Source organism: Rhinolophus sinicus, linkage group LG17 (assembly GCF_036562045.2).
Source record: "Rhinolophus sinicus isolate RSC01 linkage group LG17, ASM3656204v1, whole genome shotgun sequence".
In the NCBI taxonomy this organism is placed as follows: Eukaryota; Metazoa; Chordata; class Mammalia; order Chiroptera; family Rhinolophidae; genus Rhinolophus; species Rhinolophus sinicus.
In genome coordinates this window covers 24815967-24841498 of record NC_133766.1, presented here as the reverse complement: position 1 = coordinate 24841498, position 25532 = coordinate 24815967, and the positions used below count along the sequence as shown (strand labels likewise).

Below are 25532 nucleotides of genomic sequence, written 5' to 3'. Positions count from 1 at the left end.
TAGGAGAAAGTAGCAGAGACAGGGAGGGAAGCCTCCAAACAGCACCCTTATGGGCAGTCGGGCTGGAGGAAGACCCAGGGAGCCTTTGGGACACACCGCAGAGTAGCTACAACCAGAGTCCCACAGTTGCTGCCAAGGGCCACTCACTTCAACTGCACGCAGTCTTTGGGCTTTACTGGACCGGAGAGAGAAAGCAAGAGAGAAGGCAGTTTGACTATGGTGTCGACATTCCTCCGGCTCAGTGCTGGAGGGGGTCAACCAGAGCCCTTCCGCAAAGCTTTACCTCCGTGGCTTAAGGTCGGCAGCCACGCTAGTCACTTTTAAATGACTGACGGAGGCCTGATATTTGTGTGACAGGAGAAAGAGACAAAAACTGATGAAGGCCCATAGGGTGGGCAAGTAGAAAGGCACAGATAATATTTAACTCTCCTTCAATCCTGGACACGAGCCCCCAAATGATGTAAATGATGTCGGATCTGCCGGCAGTTTCTGAGTGCGGCTGGGATGGTGTCTCGTGAAGCCGAAGAGTGGACACACGGACCAGGAAGAGGCAAGGAGTTGTAAAGGAAGATAGTTTATTAGAGGCAGGAGAAGTTGTAGCTCCCGAGCGGGAGGGGGTACCCAAAACTGGGAAGCCCAGTGACTGAGGCAAAAGGCTTTTACTTTTATACCTTCCCTTGCCTGCTTGGGGAAGGGGGCTGGAGCCTTCTAATGGAATTCATCTATCAGGTTTGTCCTGTTTGCCCATCCCGAAGGGATTAACGAAATAACCCATTCCTATCTATCAGATCTGTTCCTTTGTCCAGCCAGAAGGGATTTGAGATTATTTATTAACCTCAAGGCATATTCTCATGTCTCTGTCCTGGAGTGAAGGAGACATTCCAGGACCTGGAGTTTCAGGATATGGCTGCTTTTTGTTTATTCCACCAGGGACCCTCTGTCTACCTAGCAATATACTAACTAACCTGTCTCAATAGGAGGGTTTCAACAACAGAACCTAGAAAAGTAAAGGGGAAGTTATTTTTCCTCCCTTACAACATCAAGTTTAAAAAGTAGAATGTAAAATGTAGTGTGCTGTATGGTTACAACTATATTTTTTAAATACCTGTATTTTTTAAATGCATGAAAAAACTTAGAAGAAAATACATAAAAGTTTCAACACGGTTTTTCGAGGGAGTGAAATCTTAGGTGGCTTGGTTTTCTTCTATTTGTCTTCATTTTCCAAATGTTCTTTAATGAGAAAGCCTGTATTACATAATGGAGTGGAAGAAGTTTTAAATGAACATTCAGTGAGAAAAAAGAGGTGTTGCCCACTGTGAGGGCCTGAGGGGAAAGTCTGAGACCTACATGTTGGGGTTGCAATGGAAAAGGATGGAAAGTGCTTACTGTAAGTGAGAATGGGGTGGGCAGAAGGGAAGAAGCCCCTCAGCATAATCAGAGGAAAAGATTACTCTCCCTCAGAGAGCACAGTTTGAGGTTGGGGAGCTTGAATGGGTAAAGATTGGAAGGGGGGAGAGAGACGATGAGGGCTTTAGAATACTTTTCCCACCCTTTTCTCCTCTGAGATAGTTCAGATGGTAAAATAATCGGAAATAGTCCTCCCTACCCACTTTTCTTTTTAAACCAGTGACGAAATTGGGTCCAAGGATACCAATGGAATAAGGACACTTGACAAGATCTTTCCCACAGGCAGATGCAGGCTCATGAGATCAACAAGCGAGCAAAAGAAACCACCAACTTGGTTGGGTGGAAGTCACTTTTCACATCAAAGTCCACACATGCAGTCCCCAGAGCTGTGTGGTTTGGAGCTTGTGAACTGCAGATACCAGGTTCTCAAATACAGAAACCATGTTAGTGGAGAAAAGAAGGTATCTGTATTATTTCAGGCGGTATTTACTCATTCATTCATGCATTCAGCAACATTTAATGAGCACCGCAAAGTGCCACGCCATGTGCTGAATGCAGAGAATACAGCAATGAGCCAAAACAGAGGCCTCTGCCCTCAGGGTGCTTACATTCTAATGAGAGAGCTGTAATACTGTGATATGATAATATTTGGTCTTTCTCCCAGTTTCCTTGCACACATCTCCCCCAAACCCTGGAATCTTAGAAGTGATGTGTCTTTTGTATGCTAATGAATGACTGGTGGCTGGAAGCACCTGGATAACCTCAGGATGGAGCCCTTTGCCAGGAAAACAACTATGTGATTAGAGGGTTGGAATTTCAGCCCCATGCCCTGCCCAACTCCCTTACCCCCCAAACTCCAACCTCAAGGGATGGGAGAGGGACTGAAGTAGAGTTTTGTCACCAATGTTCAATGATTTACATAATTGTGCCTACATAATGAAGCCTCCATTAAAAAATCCCAACTGAAGGGATTCAGAGAGCTTCCCAGTTATTGAACACCTGGAGGTGCTGGCAGGGTAGTGTGTCTGAAAATAGCACAGAAGCTCCATACTCCTTCCTGCATACCTTGCCTTGTCCATCTCTTTCACTTGGCTATTCCTGAGATGTATCCGTTTATAATAAACCAGTAATTTAGTAAGTAAACTGTTTTCCTGAGTCCTGTGAGCCATTCCAAGCAAATTATCAAACTTAAAGAGGGGTTTCTGGGAACTCTCAGTTTATAGCTAGTGGGTCAGTCAGAATTACGGAAGATCCAGACTTGTGATTGGCCTCTGAAGTTGGAGTAGTATTGTGGGACTGAGTCCTTAACTTGTGGAATGTGACACTAACTCTAGGTAAATATTGTCAGAATTGAACTGAATTATAGAACAGCAGCTGGTGTTGGAGGATTGGTTGCTGTGTGGAAAGAAACGAACACAAATTTGTGTCACAAGTGCTGGTTTTGAGCAGAAAGGAAACAGTTTCCCTTTAATAGTAAAGAGAGAACAAAGAGTTTCCTCTTTGGAGGCCAACAATCAAATTATTCTTCAAATAACACTACAGCAGCAATGACTGGAAGAAAATGCATGGTGCTATGATAACTTATAATGAGGGATTTTGCTAGGATCACCGTAGGCTTATTCCAAACATGAAGATTGAGCTGATATGTAAAGATGAGTAGAAGCTACTTATGAAAAAGGGAAGGGTGAAAGCCTTCTCCTAATTAGAGGGCAGAGCCTGTGCAAAGGACCTATGCATGGTGAGAGAACCTAAAAGAAAGACAATCAATGTGGCTGATTCAGAAATAATTACGCTTCTAAAATTTCACAAGTTGCAGTGACAAACTAATTATAGAAGATCAAGATTGGATGCAGTCAAACAACTTAAAAGACTATACAGGAGAGAGGTTCAAGAGAGAGGTGATGATAAATGGACTTGGTTAGTAAGATGGAGATAGAAAGGGAAGGATGGTTACAAGAGGCATCTAAGAGATAAGAGGGCTTCTGCTTCCAGTACTCCTTGGGGATCTTTGCTTGTCTGAAAGAGAAGACCAGAAAGCTAACCATTGCTTTCGACAGTTTCTTGGGACTGGAGGGACAAACTTGGTATCCAAGGCCACCAAGATCAGGAAATGTGTAAATCACTTATTCCTTTGACCTGGACCCCAAAGGCTTACCCTAGGAGGAAGGGCGAACAAGAAGTATTCCAGCTTTCTGCAGAAATTCATGTCATCTGTGTAGCTAAGAAAATCTCAAACCACAAAACTAGATTAAGTTGCTTAATCTATTGAAATTAGATTAAACTCCAAGACTGTTAGTGCCCATGAGTACCTAGCCAAAGGAAATGAAGATTATCTTTAGAAGAAAATAACATTTTTAGGCCTCAAATTTTTCCTACAAAAATTTTTTCATAAGCAATGTTCATCACATAATCAGAGGTAACCAGGCAAGACATCATGAGAAGAACCTCCTGGGGGGGACAGCCTGTCAGACTGTAGCCCAGGGTGTAACATGGCCCTTTCCTCTCTTATTTCATCCCTAGAAGAGGAAAGAAACAACTGCAAACCATCTCTGTTTATGTATTTGTGAGCAAATTTTAAAGATTCTTCAGAGTCTATATGGCTATAATTCTAAGCATGCCCTTTATTTCAATCTGTCAAGAAGCTGACCAGCAAGAGAGATGAGTTCACTAACCATAAAATATTAATCTACAATATTTAATATTTATTGAGTATTGACTGTATGCCAAACATCATTCTAAACACACACACACACACACACACACACACACACACGCATGTATAGGTTTATATGTATGTGTAGGGTGTCGGGGAAAAAGGAACTTTCCTCTACCCTCAAGATTCTTTTGGCTGGTCAAATAGACATAAGACAGATTAACAAGAGAAAATGACCAAACTGAATTAAAAACATAAGTGTGGGGACTCCACATACATGAGAGAGTCAGAGACGCCACATACATGAAGATTCAAAGACAGCAAGGGAAAAGTTAGGTATATATGACATTCTGAGCTAAAGATAAGTTAAGGTGCTTTGGGGCTTCAGAGGGGAGGAAAGTCATTGTATGATAAGAAGAGCAAATGTCCAGTAATTAGTAGTTTGCCCTGCCATATAGATAGGTCAAAAAATAAAGTTATTGTTAGTGATTACTTTTATTATGGGCAAGGTCTCTAATTTAAATTCTTTAAGGGGGAGGTAAAACTTTCTAATGAGCATGCAGGGTCTTGATTGACTTCAGCTCAAAATAATTCACAGGCCAATGTGCCACATTTGGGGAAGACCTGTTCAGAACCCCTAAAAGTAGTTGAGACTATATATATATATATATATATATATATATATATATATATATATATATATATATTCCTCATGATAAATATATCCATTTTACAGATGAGGTAATGAAGTAAAGATTGTCTTTTATCTTATCAATTTTGTTTGATTTTGTTTTTCATTTGTGGCTCACAAATAATACTGCTCTGGACATTTATTCTTTTAAAATAAATGCTGGTATTGGTCATCTTTTTTAATTAAAAAAGTCATTTATTCTTTCAGCTAACATCTATTATGCATCTACAATGTGCTCACAATGCTTCTAGTTGCTCACAATCAAGTGGGAAACAAAGATATAAAAGGACACTGAGATGAGCTGGTAGGTAAGAAATAAAAGGTGAGTACAGGCCATACTAGGGGCCAATAATTGTTTTCTCTTTGCCAATGTAGATTCTCCATATAAGGCTGGCACTGCACTGATGGAGTAGCTTACAAAAGGAACATTCCTGGATCTGAGTCAGTCTGGGGAGAATGCAAATAACAAAAGGCCAGGAAGAGATGAAGGTGAAGCTGAAGGAGAACAGAGTTAATATCTGAGGTCTACACTTCAGATATGGGTGCACAGCAAGGTGAGTGGTGGGAAGGTTGAGGGAGACCAGAGACCAGGGAGTTAATAAGTGGAGACAGTAGTGAGGACCAGGGCTCCCCAGAGCTAGAGCCACCCAAAGTTTTTGCTCTTGCTCTTCCACTCCACAAATTAGGCAGAATGAAAACCAAGGGATGAACTAGCCTAAAGCCAGAGAACAAAAATAAATAAAAGGATTCTTAATTTAAAACGAGAAAGGAAGTGGGTCAAAGACGGCAGCATAGGAAGATACTGGGCTTGACCCCTCCAATGAGCACACTGAATGTCCATCTCTATTTAGAGCAATTCCTCCTGAGACAACTGAGGGCCTATTGAACAGCTTCTGCAAAACAAATGAGAGAGAGAGAGAGAGAGAGAGAGAGAGAGAGAGAGAGAGAGAGAGAGCGCGCATCTGGGATCTGAGGATACTCTCCAGGATCAGAAGAACTGGTGAGCATCATTATTTACATTCTTCCTCTACTTGGATAATGCAGGTGGGGCCTCTGTCCTGCTGCTGTAATCAACCTGAAAGGCCACTATAAAACATTCCTGGTCATCCATTCTGGAGTTACTTCCATCAGGAAAAACAGGGTGCCATAGCATGCATGCACAGTCCCCACACACACACATCTGGGGCTTGATCCAGTGGGTACAACTGGGTGCTGAGCCACTGCTATATGCATCCACTGGGTTGCCCCAGACAGACACCACTCCAGCCTTGGACAATCAGATCAACAGGGAGCTCCATGCATGCACATCAGGCAGCCCAGCCTGGAGCAAGAGCAAGACAACCAGGGAGCTGCAATACATGTGCCCACAGGGCCACTCCACCCAGATCACCAAGCTACTGAAGCATGAGCACACTGGGCTGCCCTGCACTGATTCCATTCTTGCCATGGGCACCAGGATGTCATGCCCTGAACCTACTCCTTCTAGCCAAGTGACACCCCGGGCACCACGTGTGTCTGTCCCAATTCCAACATGCCTGCCAAAACCATATGGCACACAGACCACATAGAGGCTGCTTCAACACAAGATCACTTGTCAAGATTGGAGAGATAGGTATTTCATAGAAACAAATACAGAAAGTCAAACAAAATGAGAAGACAGGAAAGTGCTTCAAATGAAGGCACAAGAAAAAAAAACCAGAAAAAGTAAAAAGAAAACAAATGAAACAGAGACAAGTAATTTTTCTGATAAAAAATTCAGAGAAACAGTTATAAGATTGCTCACCAACCTGGAAGTATAACAGAATAGAGGAAATCAGCAAGAACTTCAACAAAGAGTTAGAAAATATAATAAAGAACCAATCAGAGCTGAAGAACACAATAACTGAAATTTAAAAATAAACTAAAAGGAATCAACAGCAAATTATTACAGAAAAACAGATTAGTGACCTTGAAAACAGAATAGTGGAAATAACCCAATCAGAACAGCAAAAAGAAAAAAGAATTTAAAAAATCAAGGATAGTATAAGGGCCTTCTGGGACATAGTGCACTAACATCTGCAGGATAGGGATCCCAGAAGGAGGAAAAAGAGAGAAGGGGGCAGGAAGTGTATTTATATAAATAATGGCTGGGGGGAAAAAGAAATAATGTCTGAAAACTTTTCTAATCTGGGGAACAAAACAGACATCCAGGTCCAAGAAGCACAGAGAGTTCCAAATAAGATGAATCCAAAGAGGCTCACACGAAGACATATTGTAATTAAAATGAAAAAAGTTAAGGATGAAAATACAATTTTGAAGTAACTCAGAGGAAAACATAAAGTCATATATGAGGGAGACCCCATAAGGTTAGCAGCTGATTTCTCAGCAGAAACTTTGCAGGCCAGGTGGGAATGGTACAATATCTTGAAAGCGATAAAGGGGGAAAAAATCTACTACCAAGAATACACAGCAAAGTTATCATTCAGAATACATGAAAGATACAATTTCCCAGACAAGCAAAATCTAAGACCTCATTCACCATTAAAACTAGTTTTACAAGAAATGTTAAAGGGTCTTCTTTATGTAGAAAAGAAAAGGCCATACCAAAAATAAGAAAACACATGAAAGAAAAAAATCTTACAGGGAAATGCAAATATAGAATTAACACAGTGAATCAGCCACTTAGAAAGCTAGTATGAAGGTTAAAAAAAAGTACCAAAATTAACTATAACTGCAATGAATAGTAAAGGGACACACAAAACAAAAAGATATAAAATATGACATCAAAAATATAAAGCAGGCTGTTTCTTGGTGCTACCTACGAAGATGGCAGCCATCTCCTACTTGGTATCATGGCTGCCCTCAGACCTTTTGCAAAGCCCAAGATTGTCAAAAAGAGGACCAAGAAGTTTATCCACCACCAGTCAAACTGATGTGTCAAAATTAGGCGTAACTGGTAGAAACCCAGAGGCATTGACTATAAGGTGCACAGAAGGTTCAAGGGCCAGATCTTGATGTCCACCATTGGTTCTGGGAACAACATGAAAACCAAGTACATTTTTCCCTGCAGTTTTCAGAAGTCCTGGTCCACAACATCAAAAAGCTTGACGCGCTGCTGATGTGCAACAAATCTTACTGTGCTGAGACTGCTCACAACATCTCAGAAAACTGCAAAGCCATTGGGGAAAGAGTAGCCCAGCAGAATATGAGAATCACCAATCCCCATGCCTGGCTGTGCAGCAAAGAAAATGAATAAACAGCTTGTATGTACATCATATTTGTGTTAATAAAAACATAAAATTCTACCCTAAAAAAATCACAAAGCAGGGAGGAGGAGTGAAAACGCAGTGCTTTTAGAATGCATTTGAATTTAAATGCCTATCAGCTTAAAACATACCTCTACAGATATACATGGATATATATTAACCTCATGGTAACCGCAAACCAGAAATTTACAACAAATACACACACACACACACACACACACACACACACAATAAATAAAGAGAAAGGAACCAAACAAAACACTGAAGAAAAACAGCAAACCAAAAGTAAAGAGATCAAGAGACAAGAAAAAAAAAAAAAGAACTACAAAACACAACCAAAAAACAATGAACAAAATGGCAATAAATATATATCTATTAATAATTACTTTTTAAAAAATCAAATATATGGTGATGGAAAGAGAACTGACTCTGGGTGGTGAACACACAATGTGATGTATAGATGATGTATTATAGAATTGTACACCTGAAATCTATGTAACTTTACTAACAATTGTCACTCCAATAAACTTTAATTTATAAAAATAATAATTACTTTAAATGTAAATGAATTAAATTCTCTTATCAAAAGACATAGAGTAGTTGAATGGATTTAAAAAAAAGACCCATTTATATGCTGCCTACATACTGCCTACATCTACAAGACTCACTTCAAATAGAAAGACAAAGAGACTAAAACTAAAGGGATAGGAGAAGATATTCCATGCAAATAGAAGCAAAAAGAAAGATGGGATAGCAATACATTTAAAAAAAAAATTTATTGGGGAACAGTGTGTTTTTCCAGGACCCATCAGCTGCATGTCAACTCGTTGTTTTTTTCAATCTAGTTGTGGGGGAGCGCAGCTCAGCTTCAAGTCAAGTCGTTGTTTTCAATTTAGTTGCAGAGGGCGTAGTTCAGCTCCAGGTCAAGTCATTTTTTTTTTTTTTCAGTCTTGTGGAGAGTGCAGCTCACTGGCTCATGTGGGAATTGAACTGGCAACCTTGGTGTTATGAGCACTGTGGTCTAATCACTGAGCAAATTGGCCACCAGGGGTAGCAATACTTACATCAGACAAAATAGTCTTAAACACAAAAACTGTAAAAAGAGACAAAGAAGGTCATTATATAATGATAAAGGGGTTAATCCAAGAAGATATAACAATCATAAATATCTATGCACCCAAAATAGAAGCACCTAACTATATAAAGCAAATAATAACAGACATGAAGGAAAACATTGATAGAAATACAATAGTAGTAGGGGATTTGAATAGCCTACTTACATCAATAGATAGATCATCCAGACAAAAAATCATAGGAAATTATGGCTTTAAATCTCACATTCGGCCAGATAAATTTGATATTTTCAGAACACTTCATACAGAAACTGCAGAATACACATTCTTCTCAAATGCCCATGAAACATTCTCCAAGACTGATCACATATGAGTGATCACAAAACAAGTCTCAATAAATTCAAGAAGATTGAAATCATATCAAGCATTTTTTTCCAACCACAATGGTATGAAACTAGAAATCAACTACAAGAAGAAAACTGGAAAAAACACAAACATGTGGATACTGAACAACATGCTACTTAACAACAAATGGATCAAAGAGGAAATAAAAAACTACATTAACACAAATGAAAATGAGAACACAACATTCCAAAATTTATGGGATGCAGAAAAAGCATTTCTAAGATGGAAGTTCATAGTGATACAGCCTTACCTCAAGAAACAAGAAAAATCCCAAATATAAACAAATTAACTTTACACCTAAAGGAATCAGAAAAAGAACAAACAAGACCCAAAGTAAGTAAAAGGGAGGAAATAATAAAGACAGAGTGGAAATAAATGAAATAGAGGCAAAAAAAATAACAAAAGCAAAGATCAATGAAACTAAGAGCTGGTTCTTTGAAGGATAAACAAAATTGACAAGGCTTTAGCCAGACTCATAAAGAAAAAAAGAGAGACTCCAAATAAATAAAATCAGAAATGAAAGAAAAGTACAACTGATTCCACAGAAATATGATTTTTTAAAAAATCATTTTAAAATGTTATTAATAATCATATGCCAAAAAAACCTAGAAGAAATGGATAAATTCCTTGAAACATACAACCTTCCAAGAATGGACCAGGAAAGAAAAAACCCCAGAAAATCTGAACAAATTACTACCAATGAAATTAAGCCAATAATCAAAAAACTCCCAACAACAAAAAAAAAGTCCAGGACCAGATGGTTTCACAGGTGAATTCTATCAAATATTTAAAGAATTAATACTTCTTCTCAAAGTATTCCAAAAGATTGAATAGAAAGAAACTCTTCTAAACTCATTCTACAAGGTCAGCATTACTCTGATATCAAGACCAAAGACAATACACACACAAAAAAAGAAAGAAAGAAAGAAAGGAAGGAAGGAAGGAAGGAAGGAAGGAAGGAAGGAAGGAAGGAAGGAAGGAAGGAAGCGAGGGAGGGAGGGAGGAAGGAAGGAAGGAAGGAAGGAAGGAAGGAAGGAAGGAAGGAAGAAAGAAAAAAAGAAAGAAAGAAAGAAAGAAAGGAAAAAGAAAGAGAAGAAAATTATAGGCCAATATCCCTGGTGAATGTAAAGGCAAACGTTCTTGACAAAATACTAGCAAACTGAATTCTACAATACATTAATAAGATTATATACAATGATCAAGTGAGATTTATCCCACAGATGCAAGAAAGGTTTTGTATCTGAAAATCAATTAATGTAATACACCACTTTAACAAAAGCAAGGATAAAAATTATACAATCATCTCAATAGATGCAGAAAAAGAATTGGATAAAATCCAACATCCATCTATGATAAAAACTCTCAAGAAAGTAGGTACAGAGGGAACTTACTTCAAAATAATAAAGGTTATATACGACAAACACAGAGCTAACATCATACTCAATGGTGAAAAGCCAAAAGCTTTTCCTCTAAGATCAGAAAAAACATAGCAATGCCCACTGTCAGTACTATTATTCAATATGGTGTTGGAAGTGATAGCCACATCAATCAGACAAAAAGAAGAAGAGGAAGAAGAAGGAGGAAGAGGAGGAGAAGGAGGAGGAGGAGGGGGAAAAAGACATCCATATTGAAAAGGAAGAAGTAAAACTGTCACTATTTGCAGATGTCATGATACTATATACAGAGAACCCTAATGATTCTACCAAACAACTATTAGAACTAATGAATGAATTCAGTAAAGTAACAGAATACAAAATTAATATACAGAAACCCATCACATTTCTATACGCTAATGATGAACAATCAGATGGCTAAATTAAGAAAGTAATCCCCACTCAAAAAGAAAAGAAAACAAAAGAAAAAACAAGAAAATAATCCCATAAAACGAATAACATACCTAGGAATCAATTTAACCAAGGAGGTAAAAGACCTGTACTCTAAAAAATATAAGACATTGATGAAAGAAATTGAAGATGATACAAATAAATAGAAGGACATACCATGCTCATAGATTGGGAGGATTAATGTAGTTTAAATGCCAATATTACCCAAATCAATATCTAGATTCAATGCAATCCCTGTCAAATACCAATGACATTCTTCTCAAAACTAGAAAAAAATAATCCTAAAACTTATATGGAATCACAAAAACCCCGGAGAGCCAAACCAATCTTGAAAAACAAGAACAAAGTTGGGGAGACGTCATCAAAATGGCGGCATGAGATGAGCCTCTGTAAATCTCGCCTGGAATTTACAACTAATCGAACAACTATAACTCCACAAAGGACTCCCTGCACAGCAGACAGGCAAGACAAAGAGACCCACTACTGAATTCACATAAAGGGGGGCAAATTGCACGAATGGGGGAGAAGGGAAGGGAGAAGTGCAGAAACGGAGCCATGTGGGCGCAGGACGCAGACCTAGCTAAGTGCTCTGAGCTCACTGCATCCCAGAACTGCCGCGACTGCAGGAGAGGAAAGAACTCAGACTGCTAGGGCTCGATTTATGACCCAAGGGCTGAGGGGACAGCACATAACATGGCTGAATCCAACGCTCATGGCAGAGACCTAGGAAAAAAGACTGAGTGAAGAAAGCTGAAAACGGTGATTTCAGCCCCCACTGCCAAGCAGAGAACCGAAGCCTTAGGCGCTGAGACTACCGCCCCCTCCCTACCCTCCGAGAGCTCATCCCGCCCAACCTGCCCAGTGCTAGAAGTGGAACAGTAGCAGTGTCAGATCAAAACAATAGAATATGTGCTGTTCTGAGAACTGTGGAGCACAGACACAGATTTGCAGCCCAACTAGTTCTGGCAAAGGGGAGGGATGTAGAAGCAGGACCTGCTGTGGTGGTGGTCGCCGCCATTGCTCTGGACCACCTCTCACAACTCAACCCGCCCCTGACCCCACCTATCTGGGCGGATCCCTGCAGGAGTAAACAGAACTGCTAAAACATACAAGCTCTGAATCTGGTGCAGGAAGAGCTTTGGAACTTCAAAAGCTCTCCGCATACCCACACGGACATTGCACCCTGTGACCCAGGTGAACTAGTAACAGGGGAGAAGCCCATCTCCCAGGGAATCCCCCCCATTGTGGGAGAAGCTGGAATAGTGCAGAGAAAACATAGCACTACCATGTGAGAGAGAAAAAAACGCTGCAGTCAGAGAAAAAAGAAAACATTCTACCAACAAGTATTGGAAAACAAAAGAAACACCTCTTCCTATCAACCTGTTGCAGAACCACTCCTGTAGATGTCTAGGAAGAGAAATAATAAATCAGTAATTGCCATGAATAACCAAGGCAACAAGACAGCTCGGGAAGAAAGTGAAAAGTCTCCAGAAAAAGAACTTAAAGATATGGAAATACGTGACTTAAATGACAGAGAATTCAAGATTGCAGTTCTGGAAAAACTCAACGAGATGCAAGAAAACACAGAAAGGCAGTTTAATGAATGCAGAAACGCAATCAAAGAACAACATGAGCATTTTACAAAAGAGATTGAAATTTAAAAAAGAACCAAATAGAATTTCTGGAGATTAAGAACTCAATAGAATAAATTAAGAATGAAATAACCAGCTTAGGTAGTAGAGTTGACCAGATGGAGGAAAGAATCAGTGACATCGAAGATAGAAACCTGGAAATGACACAGATGGAAGAAGAAAGAGACTTGAGACTTAAAAGAAATGAAAGAACTCTACAAGAACTTTCTGACTCCATCAGAAAGAGCAATATAAGAATAATGAGCATACCAGAAGGAGAAGAAAGAGAGAAGGGAACAGAGAATATATTCAAACAAATTGTCCATGAGAACTTCCCAAACTTGTGGACAGAACTGGATCCTCGAATCCAAGAAGCAAATAGAACACCTAATTACCTCAATCCCAACAGGCCTTCTCCAAGGCACATTGCATTGAAGCTGTCTAAAATCAACGACAAAGAAAGAATCCTCAAGGCAGCCAAGTAAAAGAAGACGGTAACCTACAAAGAAAAGCCCGTTTATTATCATCAGATTTTTCAGCAGAAGCTCTACAAGCCAGAAGGTAGTGGAACCAAATATTCAAACTGTTGAAAGAGAGAAATTATAAGCCAAGAATAATACATCCAGCAAATATATCCTTTAGATATGAAGGAGGAATAAAGACCTTTCCAGACATACAGAAGCTGAGAGAATTTTCTAATACACGACCTGAACTAGAAGAAATACTAAAGGAGGCTATTCGACCACCATCAACAGGGACAATTTGTGGCAACCAAAACATAAAAAAGGGGAGAGAAAAGGCCTGAACCGGAATATGGGAATGGAGAAAGTAAGCCAGTAAGCGTGCTGAAGAAAATGGAATACTCTAAATATCAAACTTTCTTTTACATAAACTTAAGGGTAACCACTCAGAAAAAATCCAGAACTGAAATATATACTGTAATAAAAAAAGAAATAGAGGGAAACATCATAGAATACCACCACACAGAAATAATAGACAACAACAAAAAGGCAAAGAAACAATGGAGACACAGCCTTACCAGAAAACTAAAGATAGAATGTTGGGATATCCTCACATATCAATAATCACCCTAAATGTAAATGGACTGAACTCACCAATAAAAAGCCACAGAGTAGCAGATTGGATCAAAAAACTAAACCCAACCATATGCTGTCTCCAAGAGACACATCTCAGCTACAAGGACAAGCATAGACTCAAAGTGAAAGGGTGAAAATTGACACTCCAAGCAAATGATATCCAGAGAAAATCAGGTGTAGCCATAATGATATCAGATGAAACAGATTTCAGAAAGAAAAAGCTAACAAGAGACAAAGATGGACATTTCATAATGGTAAAGGGGACTATACAACACGAAGACATAACAGTCATCAATATTTATGCACCAATCAGGGAGCACTGAAATATACCAAGCAACTACTAACAGAACTAAAGGGAGAAATTGACCAAAACCACAATTATCCTAGGGGACTTAAATACATCATTGACAGCTATGGATAGATCATCCAAACAGAAATAAATAATGAAATAGCAGCCCTAAATGACACATTAGATGAAATGGACATAATTGACATTTATAGAGCACTTCATCCTAAAACATCAGACTATACATTCTTTTCTAGTGTACATGGAACATTCTCAAGGATAGACCATATATTGGGACATAAAATCAGCCTCAGCAAATTTAAGAAGATTGAAATCATACCAAGCATATTCTCTGATCACAAGGCTTTGAAATGGATATCAACTGCAAAAAGAAAGCAGGAAAAAACACAAATACATGGAGATTAAACAACATACTTTTAAAGAACGACTGGGTCAAAGAAGAAATTAGAGGAGAGATCAAAAGATACATAGAAACAAATGACAATGAAAATACATCCTACCAAAATTTTTGGGATGCAGCGAAAGCAGTTTTAAGAGGGAAATTTATATCATTACAGGCCTATCTCAAGAAACAAGAAAAATCCCAAATAAATAACCTCATGTTACACCTTAAAGAACTAGAAAAAGAAGAACAAGTGAAACCCAAGGTCAGCAGAAGAAAGGAAATAACAAAATCAGAGCAGAACTAAATGAAATAGAGAACAAAAAGACAATAGAAAAATTAATGTGACAAAGAGCTGGTTCTTTGAAAAGATTAACAAAATTGACAAACCCTTGGCTAGACTCACTAAGATAAAAAGAGAGAAGACACTAATTAACAAAATCAGAAATGAAAAAGGGGAAGTTATCACGGACACCACAGAAATACAAAGGATCATCCAAGAATACTATGAAGGACTATATGCCACCAAATTCAATAACCTAGAAGAAATGGACAAGTTCTTAGAAACATATAGCCTTCCAAGGCTGAACCATGAAGAACTGGAAAATCTAAACAGACCGATCACCAGTAATGAAATTGAATCAGTCATCCAAAACCTTCCCAAAAGCAAAAGTCCGGGACCAGATGGCTTCACTAGTGAATTCTACCAAACCTTCAAAGAGGATCTAATACCAATCCTGCTCAAACTCTTCCAAAAAATTGAAGAAGAGACAGTACTCCCTAACTCATTTTATGAGGCCAACATTACCCTGATACCAAAACCTGGTAAGGACACCACAAAAAAGAAAACTACAGACCAATATCCCTGATGAATGTAGATCCAAAAACCCTAAATAAAATTCTAGCAAATCGAATACAACAATGCATTAAAAAGATTATTCATCACGACCAAGTGGGGTTCATCCCCGGGGCACAAGGATGGTTCAACATCCGCAAATCCATCAATGTGATACATCACATAAACAAAATAAAGGACAAAAATAATATGATTATATCAATTGATGCAGAAAAAGCATTTGATAAGATACAGCATCCATTTATGATTAAAACACTTAATAAAATAGGTATAGAAGGAAAATACCTTAACATAATAAAGGCCATATATGACAAGCCCTCTGCTAATCTCATAATTAATGGTGAAAAACTGAAGCCCTTTGCTCTACGTTCGGGAAAACGACAGTGCTGTCCCCTATCACCTCTGCTTTTCAACATAGTGTTGGAAGACCTTTCCAGAGCAATCAGGCAAGAGAAAGAAAAGGCATCCAAATTGGGAATGAAGAAGTTAAATTATCACTCTTTGCAGATGACATGATGCTATATATAGAAAACCCTAAAGACTCCACCAAAAAGCTATTAGAAACAATCAACGAATACAGTAAAGTTGCTGGCTACAAAATCAACGTACAAAAGTCCATTGCTTTCCTATATACTAACGATGAAATCTCAGAAAAAGAAATACCAAAAACAATTCCTTTTGCAATTGCAGCAAAAAGAATAAAATACCTAGGAATAAACTTAACCAAGGATGTGAAAGACCTATATGCTGAAAACTATAAGACATTTTTGAAAGAAATTGAAGAAGACACCAAGAAATGGAAAGACATTCCATGCTCATGGATTGGAAGAATCAACATAGTTAAAATGGCCATATTACCCAAAGTAATATACAGATTCAATGCAATCCCTTCAAAATCCCAATGGCATATTTTAAAGAAATAGAACAAAAAATCATCAGATTTATTTGGAACCACAAAAAACCACGAATAGCCAAAGCAATCTTAAGAAAAAAGAACAATAATGGAGGTATCACACTTCCTGACTTTGGCTTGTACTACAGGGCTACAATAATCAAAACAGCAGAAAAACAGACACGTAGACCAATGGAATAGAATTGAGAACCCAGAAATAAAACCACATATATATGGACAGATAATTTTTGACAAAGAAGCTAAAAACATACAATGGAGGAAAGACAGCCTCTTCAATAAATGGTGCTGGGAGAATTGGATAGCCACGTGCAAAAGAATGAAACTGGACTGCTATTTGTCACCATGTACCAAAGTTAATTCAAAATGGATCAAAGACTTAAGCATAAGACCTGACACAATAAACTGCATAGAAGAAAACATAGGTACTAAACTTATGGACCTTGGGTTCAAAGAGCATTTTATGAATTTGACTCCAAAGGCAATGGAAGTAAAAGCTAAAATAAACGAATGGGACTATATGAAACTTAAAAGCTTCTGCACAGCAAAAGAAACCATCGACAAAATAAAGAGGCCACCAACTGAATGGGAGAAGATTTTTGCAAACAGTGCCTCCGATAAGGGCCTAATATCCAGAATATACAAGGAACTCATGCAACTCAACAACAAAAAAACAAACAACCCAATTGAAAAATGGGCAGAGGACTTGAAGAGACATTTCTCCAAAGAGGACATACAAATGGCAAATAGACATATGAAAAAATGCTCAACATCACTAATCATCAGAGAAATGCAAATCAAAACCACAATGAGATATCACCTCACCCCAGTCAGAATGGCTATCATCAACAAGACAAATAGTAACAAGTGTTGGAGAGGCTGTGGAGAAAAAGGAACCCTCATACACTGTTGGTGGGAATGCAGACTGGTGCAGCCGTTATGGAAGGCAGTGTGGAGGTTCCTCAAAAAATTACGAATAGAATTGCCATATGACCCAGCAATCCCTCTCCTGGGTATCTACCAAAAAATCTGAAAACATTTATAGATAAAGACACATGTGCTCCAGTGTTCATTGCAGCTTTGTTTACGGTGGCCAAGACATGGAAACAACCAAAATGTCCTTTGATAGATGAATGGATAAAGAAGTTGTGGTATATATAAACAATGGAATACTATTCAGCGGTAAGAAAAGATGATATAGGAACATTTGTGACAACATGGATGGATCTTGAGAGTGTAATGCTGAGCGAAATAAGTCAGACAGAAAAAGCAGAGAGCCATGTGATTTCACTGATATGTGGTATATAAACCAAAAACAACAAAAGAACAAGACAAACAAATGAGAAACAGAAACTCATAGACACAGATAATAGTTTAGTGGTTGCCAGAGGGTAAGGGGGGTGGGGGGTGGGGGGTGGGAGATGAGGGTAAGGGGGATCGAATATATGGTGATGGAAGGAGAACTGACTCTGGGTGGTGAACACACAGTGGGATTTATAGATGATGTAATACAGAACTGTACACCTGAAATCTATGTAATTTTACTAACAATTGTCATCCCAATAAATTTAAAAAATAAATTATAAATAAAACACCCCACAGTGAAATACCACCTCAAGTCTATTAGAATGTCTATTATCAAAAAGTCAACAAATAACAAGTGTTGGTGAGGATGTGGAGAAAAATGAAACCTCATGCACTTTTGGTGGGATTGTAAATTGGTGCACCCACTATGGAAACAGTATGGAGATTCTTCAAAAAAAATAAATAAATAGAACTATATACAACCTAGCAATTCCACTACTGGGTATTTATTTAAAGAAAATGAAAACATTCATTTGAAAAGATATATGCACAGGAATGTCATTGCAGCATTGTTTCCAATAGCCAAGATATGGAAGCAACCTAGGTGTCCATTGATAGATGAATGGCTAAAGAAGATGTGACATATATACACAATGGAATATTACCTAGCCCTAAAAAAGAACGAAAGATTGCCATTTGGGACAACATGGATGGAACTAGAGAACATTATGCTAAATGAAATAAGTCAGAGAAAGACAAATACTGCATGATTTCACTTTTATGTGGAATCTTAAAAAAAAAGCAAAACAAAATCAGACTCTGAAAAAGGAAGAACAGGCTGCTGGTTTCCAGAAAGCGTGGGGGGGGGGATGGGTGAAAAGGTGAAGGGGAATAAAAGGTACCAACTTCCAGTTATAAAATAAATATGCCATGAAGGTGTATTGTACAGCTCAGGGAATCTAGTCGACAATATTGTGATAACTTTGCATGGTGACAGATGGTTAGCCATCTTAGTGTGGTCATCACATTATCAGGTGTATAAATGTTTAATCACTACGTTGTACATCTGAAACCAATATACTATAGTATGCCAACTATACTTAATACAAAATTTAAAAATAATAACAATAAAAATGAGCAAGGAAAGAAAAAGCTCATGCACCTAAAGGTGGTTAATCACTCATCTTTTGCCACCCTGAAAACTGGAGAGAGAATAGGGGGGTTGGGGAGCTCAGCATCATGTATCTCCTGATCTCCTATAACCATCAGCAAGGAGCTTAGCATCTCTGAATTTCAGTTTTCTTGTCTAGAAAATGTGAATAATAGCTTCCACCTCATAAGGGTATAGTGAAATTAATGGTTAAAGGTAATCATACATGTAAAAGGTTTAGCAGAACATTTATTACATAATAATCATTCAACCAAAGTTAACTAGTATTAAGTAGGCCACTGCCTAATCATATACATTCCATTCAGAACTGAGCCTCTAGACATTTAAGAATAAAAAGCAATTGAAGACCTGGGAATAGCTATTAACCAGATAATTAAAATATTGAGGCACATGTTAACAGTGCTCATGACTTACCAGGGCTCACAGAACAAGTGAAGTACCTAATGCTCCCCTCTGTTTCGTCCATTCATTCATACAACAGCTACAGAAGGCTTATCTGGTATAAGGCTCCAAACTGTTCCTCTAAGCCCTCACTCCTCTGGGGCCCATTCTTTCTCCCTCTCCTCCTTGCTATACATGTGTGCTCCACTTTCCCTCTCAGTACTTATGCATGTTAGGAACTGTGCACCACCCCATCTGCTCAGGAGCAGGCCCTGCTAAGGAACATTAAACAGGCTTACTATTTCTGGAAGTGTTGTAGGCACAGCTGTCCTGTAGGTATAACTCTCTTGTGTCTCCTCCCAGTCAGTCAGTCTTCTCCCACTGCCAATCTCTAACTTTATTGGCCCTAAGAATAGATTGCTCCCTGCTCCCACCTCATTTGGCTCCAGCAAATCCCATCCTATTTCCTGCATTGCCTGGTCTCTGGACCTATCTAGTGCCTACTGGTCATGCCTTGGCCTGACTTTTTACCCAGGCTCACACCCTCCATGTCTCACACCCATACCATCACTGTGGCAGCCACAGAGCTCTGGAAAGCCCCACTGGAATGTAAGCCTCATAAGGGTAGAAAATTCTTGTCTGCTTGGTGCACTGTTCTGTCCCCAAGGCCTAGATCAGTGCGAAACTTCTATTTAAACCTTACACAGAGAGTTTTAGAAGAGACTCTAAGGATTACTCAGCCCAATGCCTTCTTTTCACAGGTGAGAAACAGAAACTGAGAGAGAGAAAATGATGAAAGCAAGGTCCCAATGCAAGCTACTAGTGGGACCATCAGGATTTTCTACTAACTCACACAGCAAGCTCTGTATCAGCTCGCTGCTTCCCACTCCTGGTGCAGCAGGCAAGCCATGCACAAATTCAAACAATTTACTAGTGAGTTGGAGTTTCTTTGTTTGTTTGTTTTTATTTTCAATAAAATATAGAACCTTATGAAAATATCTGCACATTAAAGTTTTCCATGGGGACACAAGCTTCTGCACTCAGGACTCTTCCAGACTCCACTCTACGTACACCTCTTAATCTGGTTGTTCAGTGTATTCTTTATAATATCCTTTATAATAAACTGGCAAATGTAAGTAAATGTTTCTTTGAGTTCTATGAGCCATTCTAGTAAATCAATTGAGCCTGAGGCGTGGGTTGTGGAAACTTCCAATTTATATCCAGTTGGTCAGAAGCACAGTTCGGACTTGTGATTGGCATCTGAAATGGTGGTAGCTTCATGGTACTGGGCCCTTAACCTGTGGGATATGACACATCTTTATTTCAAATATCGTAACACAATTCACTGCATACATGGGGATGTATGGGTATTATTTAAATGTATGGAAATAGCACTGTGCTGAACACACCTTACAAGAGGGTGTTAGAAAACATCTCATTCAGTACTGTGCTGTTTCTGTGAATAGAAGTGAAACCAATTCTGTAATCCATATAGTGAAGTGTTTCACAAGACGTGTAATAATGTCTCCAACAAGTTACTTGCAAACCGAATTTAACACAGGGTTATTTTAGTGAATAGAGGTAATGCAAATTTTCCAATTCATGTAATAGAGTGCTTGACTGATTTGTAATAAACAAAAGCTTGTGAAGACTCCTAATCAAGATGGCAGAGTAGGTAAACGCTGTGCTCACCTTCTCCCATGACCACATCAAAATTATAACTAAATTATAGAACAACCATCACTGAAAACCACCTAAAGAATAGCTGAACAAAATTCACATAGCTAAGGATATAAAGAAGAAGCCACATAGAGACTGACAGGAGGGGTGGACATATGGATTAGTCCCAAACCATGGTGTGGCAATTAAGAATCAGAAGGGATATCTCAGGTTCAGATATCCCTCCTCAGGGACTGAGGGGACTCAGTCCCACACAGGGCTCCCCAGCCCGAGGCACCAGTGTAAGAAAGAGGAGTCCCCATAACACATACTGTAAAAATCAGTGAGGATTATGTCCCAGAGAGACAAAGGGCTTCAGGAGATGACACATGTTGCTCTTAAAGGAACCACTCACAGACTTACTCACAAACTCACTTACTCTAAGCTCCAGCACAGGAGCAACAGCTCGAACAGCTCCAGGAACACACGGGGAAGAACTAAATTGACTAACTCCAGAGCAAGGCCTGAAGGGGAAGGGGTTGGGGCAACTCTCCCCAGTGACAAAAGTGCTGGCAGGTGCCATTGTTCCTTTGTTGAGCTCTCTTCCCACCCAATTGGCTCTGAGCAGGCAGGTGCCAAACATCTTTCACCTCCGGTGCTGAATCCATGAGACTCTGCCCCACCCAACTCACGCAACAGCTGGAACCTCTTCTGGCAGCTCGTCCTCGGGAGCAGCCTGCCTTAGCATGCACTGCAGAATCCTCAAGGGACTGTAAACCCCACGTGAGTGGTGGCTGCCCTAGGCTTGCACTGCAGACTATCTCAAAGGTCCACAAACTCCAAACAAGTAGTGGCAGGCCTCAGTGTGTTGTAGTTCCTGTCAAGTGGCCCCAAGACCAGCACAAGCAGTGACCAATCTCATCTTGCATTGTAACTCCCATCATGTGGCCCTAAGCATGGTATAAGTGGTGGCCAGTTTGGACCTAGAAAGTAGCTCCAACTAAGTGGTCACAAATCCAGCATAAGTGTCAAGAGCTTCTAAGCCCAGTATAAGCAGCAACCACAGATCACTTTGTAGCTTCCATCAAGTGACCCCAAGCCTAGCACAGGTGATGGCTGGACTTGCCCTGTTCCAGAGGACCTCCCAAGAGGCCCCAGACCCAACAAACCCAGTGGCTGGCTTCAGACCACACTAGAGCCACATGCAACCAGCTCCACAACTGACACTCCTGAAGGCCAGCCTCAGCTGGCACCAGAGCCCTGCTAAAGGGACTACCATTCCATGGTGTCACCTCCTGTACAACAGCTCATCCACTGTACTTGCAGCCAACCATCACAATCAGCCTGAGGGTCAACCCCATCCACTGGTCACATGTGCCAGCAGCAATCAAGGCCCAACTACAATAGGAGAGGGCATACACAACCTACACAGGGGACACCCTGGAGAACCCAGTTCAGGTGACCAGAGAGATTGTGCTACTGGGCTCCACAGGACACTTTCTACATAAGGGCATTCTGTCAAGATGAGGATAGGGTAGAAAATCAAATCAGTGATCTGGAAGACTAGGTAGCAGAAAACACCCAATCAGAACAGCAAAAAGAAAAGAGAATAAAAAACATGAGGATAGTTTAATGGACCTCTGGGACAACATCAAACATACCAACACTGACATCATAGGGAAGCCAGAAGGAGAACAGAGAGAGCAAGGGATGAAAACCTATTTGAAGAACTAATGACTGAAAATTCTCCCAGCCTGGCAAAGAAAATAGACATACAAGTCTAGGAAGTTTGGAGAGTCCCAAACAAGATGAACACAAAGAAGCTCATATCATATTTAAAATACCAAAATTTAAAGACAAAGTGAGGGTCCTAAAAGCAGCAAGAGAAAGTCAACTAGTTACTTACAAGAGAGCTCCTGTAGACTGTCAGCTGATTTTTCAACAGGAACTTTGCAGACCATAAGGGATTGTCATGAAATATTCAAAGTGATAAAAAGTAAAAAGCTACAACCATGATTACTCTACCCAGCAAGGAAGAATATCATTTAGAATCAAAGAAGAGATAATTTCCCCAGACAATAAAAAGCTAAAGGAGTTCGCCACCACTAAGTATAACAAGAAATGTTAAAGGGACTTCTTTAACTAGAAAAGAAAAGATCAACAAAAGCATGGATAAGAAAATATAGAGGGGGCCAGCCCGGTGGCTCAGGCGGTTAGAGCTCCATGCTCCTAACCCCGAAGGCTGCCGGTTCGATTCCCACATGGGCCAGTGGGCTCTCAACCACAAAGTTGCCAGTTCAACTCCTCAAGTCCCGCAAGGGATGGTGGGCTCCGCCACCTGCAACTAAGATTGAACACGGCACCTTGAGCTGAGCTGCCTCCCAGATGGCTCAGTTGGTTGGAGCACAGGCTGTCAACCACAAGGTTGCCGGTTCGACTCCCGCAAGGGATGGTGGGCTGTGCCCCCTGCAACTAGCAACGGCAACTGGACCTGGAGCTGAGCTGCACCCTCCACAACTAAGACTGAAAGGACAACAACTTGACTTGGAAAAAAGGCCTGGACGTACACACTATTCCCCAATAAATTCCTGTACCCCTTTCCCAATAAAATCTTTAAAAAAAAATTTATTACAGTAAAAGACACATTGCTATTAATCCCATTCACATCAAACACACTTAACCCATCATTTTTGCCACTTTCTGAAGCAGTTCTGGAAGCCCTCTTTCATGAATGTCTTTAGTTGTGCTGTTGTGGATGCCTCGATGTCCTGAATCAATTCAAAACGTTTACGTTTAGTGGTCATTTTGACTTTGGGGAAGAGCCAGAAGTCACACAGTGCCAGATCCAGTCAATAAGGTATAGGAGGACACACAGTAATGTTTTTATTTGACAGAAATTGCCATACCAGAAGCAATATGTGACACAGAGCCTTTCCATGTGATCAAAACATATGGTGAATGCTGCTGCTAAGTGCCATGCAACAGAAAGGCAGGGATCTTCAATACGGGAAGTGAGGCATTGAACCTTAATAACAGTGTGTGACAAGTTTCAACTTGTTTACTGCAGTCGGTTGTATATGAGCTATGGTTGAGAGAAGGTGTATTTTAAAGTGTGCCATAAATCATCCTCCATCATGACAATGCTCCATGTCACAAATTGCTTCTGTTATACAACAATTTCTGTCAAATAAAAACATTATGGTGTGTCCTCATCTACCTTGTTCACCAAATCTGGCACCATGCAACTTCTCTCTCTTCCCCAAATTCAAAATGATTCAGAACATCGAGGCAGCCATGACAGCATAACTAAAGACACTCATGAAAGAGGACTTCCAGAACTGTTTCAGAAAGTGGTAAGAATGATGGGACAAGTGTGTTCAAAGTGAAGGGGAGTATTTTGAAGGCAATTAATGGCAATGTGTCCTTTACTGTATAATTTTTTAATTTAAACATTCACTCTATTTTGTGATCACACCTCATACTACCCAAAGCAATCTACAGATTCAATGCAATCCCTATCAAAACACCAATGGCATTTTTCACAGAACTAGAACAAATAATCCTAAAATTTCTATGGAATCAAAAAAGACCCCAAATAGCCATAGAAATATTGAGAAAGATGAAGAAAGTTGGAGGTATCACACTACCTGATATCAAACTATACTACAAGGCTGTAGTAATCAAAATCACATGGTATTGGCATCAAAATAGATCAAAACACATAGAGCATTGGTAAAGAATAGAGAGCCCAGAAAAAAACCTATGCCTATATAGTCATTTAATCTATGACAAAGGAGGCAAGAATATACAAACGGTAAATATAGTCTCTTCAATAAACAGTGTTGGGAAAACTAGAGAGATATGTACATGCAAAAAAAGAAACTAGACCACTTTCTTACACTGTATACAAAAATAAACTCAAAATGGATTAAAAACTTAAATGTAAGATCCAGAATCATGAAACTCCTAGAACATAGGCAGTAAATTCTTTGACATCACACTTAGCTATATATATATATATATATATATATATATATATATATATATATATATATATATATATACATATATATGTGTGTGTGTGTATATATATAAATATATATGTATGTATATATATGTGTGTGTGTGTGTATGTGTGTTTATATATGTCTCTACAGGCAAAGGAAACAAAAGAAAAAATAAACAAATGTGACTACATCAAACTAAAAAGATTTTGCACAGCAAAGGAAACTATCAACAAAAATAAAAGACAAATTACTGAATGGGGGAAGATATTAGCCAATAATGCATCTGATGAGTGGTTAATATCCAAAATATGTACAGAACTCATACAACTTAGCACCAAAAAACAAAAAACAAAAAACAAAAAAACACCAAACAATCTGATTGAAAAATGGGTGGAGGACCTGACAAGATATTTCTCCAAAGAGGACATACAGATGGCCAACAGACATATGAAAAGATGCTCAATATCTCTTATCATCAGGGAAATGCAAATTAAAACTACAATGATCT

General features: G+C 39.3%; 1 long non-coding RNA gene and 1 pseudogene across 3 annotated transcripts in view; one reads left to right on the top strand and one right to left on the bottom strand.

Moving 5' to 3' along the window:
- Positions 1-25532, bottom strand: part of LOC109438342 (uncharacterized) — an 84919-nt gene that overhangs the window by 19655 nt on the left and 39732 nt on the right. Inside the window, exon 5 of one of the 3 annotated variants that reach the window (XR_012492845.1) lies at positions 8748-9089. The exons of the other annotated variants lie outside the window; for them this stretch is intronic. This is a non-coding gene — a long non-coding RNA (uncharacterized LOC109438342). Of the gene's footprint in view, positions 1-8747; positions 9090-25532 lie in introns of those variants that run through there. 3 annotated transcript variants of the gene reach the window in all.
- Positions 7498-8176, top strand: LOC109438341 (large ribosomal subunit protein eL32; annotated as a pseudogene).